The sequence below is a fragment of the Daphnia pulicaria genome, chromosome 1 (genome assembly GCF_021234035.1).
Source record: "Daphnia pulicaria isolate SC F1-1A chromosome 1, SC_F0-13Bv2, whole genome shotgun sequence".
Lineage (NCBI taxonomy): Eukaryota > Metazoa > Arthropoda > Branchiopoda > Diplostraca > Daphniidae > Daphnia > Daphnia pulicaria.
In genome coordinates this window covers 15,925,796-15,929,146 of record NC_060913.1, presented here as the reverse complement: position 1 = coordinate 15,929,146, position 3,351 = coordinate 15,925,796, and the positions used below count along the sequence as shown (strand labels likewise).

At 40.5% G+C, this 3,351-nt stretch overlaps 1 long non-coding RNA gene across 2 annotated transcripts; it reads right to left on the bottom strand.

Moving 5' to 3' along the window:
• LOC124321154 lies at positions 1 to 640 on the bottom strand. 2 transcript variants are annotated; one of them, XR_006914162.1, is made up of 3 exons: positions 427 to 640; positions 221 to 365; positions 1 to 163 (listed from the first exon to the last, which is right to left on the bottom strand). It is a non-coding gene; the product is annotated as an uncharacterized LOC124321154 (long non-coding RNA). The 2 variants fall into 2 exon arrangements; XR_006914161.1 differs by having other exon boundaries at positions 1 to 145.
• Between the last annotated feature and the right edge of the window lie 2,711 nt (positions 641 to 3,351).

Genomic DNA, 3,351 nt, shown 5'->3' with positions numbered 1-3,351 from the left:
TGCTGCCGCTACACAGCAAGAAGATGCCGAGCGAATCTGACGAAAAGTGAACACGGCGTTTTTACGGCCAGCGGTCACCACAACCACGACAGCGATCTGTCACTGATGACAAAGTACCAATTCACAGAATGGTGCCGCCTACAAGCTGCCAATACGAACACATCTCTACATGGGATATACATGTCAGCTCTCAGGAGGTAAAAAAAAATTGGCCGCTCACCATTCTGCTTAATTTTATAGTTTGACGTTCTAAGATTTCCAGGCCGTGCACCAGGTCAGTTTTGCTCAATTCGGAGTACCATGTACCGGGCTCGTCAACAGAATACTCCAGAAATTCCACAGAATGCACAACACTTCGAGGTGCTCTTGAACAGTAATGAAAGATACCGGTAAGTTTTAAAAAATGTTTTTTTATACGTTTCATACTTATTTTTATGTTCCATTTTTTCAGAATGGATTTAAATGGCATAAATCAGTTCTTCTTCGGTAGAGTCACTTCGGGGGACGGAGAGGCCTTATTTTTCGTCAACGTGGGTTCATTGCCTGCATTGCTTGATGCCGTCTAGCTCCACATGGACGCCACATTTCACGCGCAACCAACTGGCTTTTACCAACTAGCCTCAGTGCACGCAATTGCTTTTGGAACGGTAAGCATTTTTTTTCAGTGAATAAAGGGCTAAGCTAGGAGGAAACTGCCGAATAAGTAAAGGCATCCCCCAATTTCATCTCTAGCGTGATAGATACAACTTCCTGTGCGCCTGGTTCTATGCAAGAATAATCCAAGTCAGTAGTGGAAAGCAGATGGCTCACCGCAGTCAGCTTTGTAAAATAGATCCTTTTTTATCTGATGAATGTTAAATGAGAAATGTGTTTCTCCTTTCTGGCAAACGATATGGCAGAATATGGGATATGGGATACAGAGAACCAAAACAAACCCGACGAAGGATGCAGCAGAAGTAGACCTAGGGAGATGTTGGATATACCTTTACATTAGCAGTGGTAGTAGTTGGAGGAATAAAAAAAGGTGTGTTCAAAGTGTGCGCGCTCTTATTCTTCCCAGAAATATCGACTGATAAATGATGTGTTGTCCTAACCGCTTCTTCTTTTTCTCTCTATCTCGTGTCGTTGGTATTTCGAGTCTTTATTCCGTTTTCCACTTGGGGCCCCTTGGCCCCTGTGTTGACTCTCTCTCCGTTGACTCTATCGGCGTCCATAAAAAAAGAAAAATCTCTGTTTGTTATTCGAGCAATTTCATGACTTTTTGTTGTGCCATTCAGTGAGTTTCATAGATCTATGATCCACCTTTTTGCTTTTCGTTTCGTTGCACAATAGGTCTTATTCTTATTGCTTTTTTCTTTACTGCCTCTGCTCGATCCTCCATCGGGGGGACAAGAAGAAAAAGAAGAGAAAAAAAACTCGCGTTCGTCGTGAAACGGCAATCAATGCGACTTTGTTCGTCATGTCGGGCTCAATCGCTCGTGTAGACACATAACGGTAGTAAAAAAGCACTGGGCGCTACAACTATATGTAATCCCTCAAAGAAGTTCACTAGCCTGTAGTACGTCTGCATTAACCAGATCCCGTCTTTTTAAGTGACTTTTTTAAATTATTTCTCCCGCTGATGAATAATTTAAAAAAAATACAATTTGTGGGGGACGAGAAAAAAGAAATGTGTTGATTACCTCATCATTGAATGCCGTTTGAACCCGGAAACTCTTGTGAATAAGACGGGGGTGGGGGCAGTGGTTGGTTGTGACAGTTGACAATGCCAACTAATGATTTGATTATGGTCGGCCGGGAGAGTCACGATGGCCGTGTATATTTCTATTTACTTTTCCCGACGTCCGATGTCGTCAAGAATTATTTCCAACAATTGTCGACAAAGTTTGCGAAATTTTTTTTGTTTTATATGATTATAGCGAGATGTTAACGACCATTTTTTTGAAGAGCATACAGGTGGCTTCGTTTTTAATAACGAAAAAGACGCAAGGTTTATACGAGGCGTGTCTCCGCCGCGTAATGGATGTCTGCAAAGCACAAACCGGAAGACTTCCCGCGCCCAGGCTGCTCGTAGCGGACTATAAGCTGGCCATTTTACAGGCCACGTCCTCCGTTTTTCCCACAGGAAGGGCCCGAGGGTGCTACTATCATTCCGGAATGGTAAGTAAAGTACAAAAACAATATTTTTCAAATTTCAAATGTTCATTCTGTTTATAGTCTAAATACAGGTACGCCACACATCTCAGTGGATGAGAACATCAAACGGTTGGTGAAAATGGCAATAGCAATTGCCCTACTTCCCCCTGAACGAGCCTGGGATGGCTACGAGGTATTTTTCTTAATTTATTCAAAAATAAAACGATGTAATTAATGTTTGATTGTTGTAAATAGGCGCTGCGGAACTACAGTCTGGAAATAGAAGATGGAATCGACGCGGAAACAAGGGTGCGTGTCCGCCAATTTGTCGATTACATCCGATCCTTCTGGCTTGAGCGAATTGGCCCCAACGATTCTGTGTGTTTATGGACACGAATCGAACAAACAACGTTATGGAGTCAAGCCATAGGGCTTTTAACGACCTTATTAGAGCCGCACATCCTGCCTCGTGGTTCTTTATGGGTAAATATTTTCATAAAATGCTGACCCAAACAAAATTTCCGTCTCAAATAAGAATTCGTCTCAAACTGCAAAAATGATGGACGAACTAACTACTTATCTAGCTGAACCCCCAGTCATCCCAATACAAGAAAAAGGGAAACCAGTAATGTTTCATCCCCTTGAATATTGGCGTAAAAATGAGTCCCGCTTTAACGGAACCTATCACTTAAGAAAAATGTCGGTATCCTTGCATCATCAGCCAACATTGAACGAGTGTTCAGCACTGCTGCCGATATTTTGTCCTTGAGACGCAGTCGTAAGAAACCAGAAACGTTTGAATCGCTTCAATTTATCAAGAAAAATGCAAAAATTCTTTAAAGATCTTAGTTGATTTATAATAAAGTTATACAACCGCAAAATATGTTTGAATTGAATTTATTGGAATTTAAATTCTGAATTGGAATTAGGACCGAATTCCAATTAATTTGTCTCTGTATTTTGAATTGAATTTGGAATTGGAATTGATCCCCTCTGGAATTGAATTGAAATCTGAAAATCCGCCAAATAATTTTATTTACAAAACAAAGAAAACAATTAAAACGAAGAAAAAAACGCAAAAATTTATTAGATAAAATGAAAACAGATTCAATAAGACAACAACTAAATACTCATTTATGTGTTATCTCTAAACTTAATATGCTGCTAATGGCCCCAGGATATTGATAAAACAAGTTTGAATGGAAAAGATGGAAG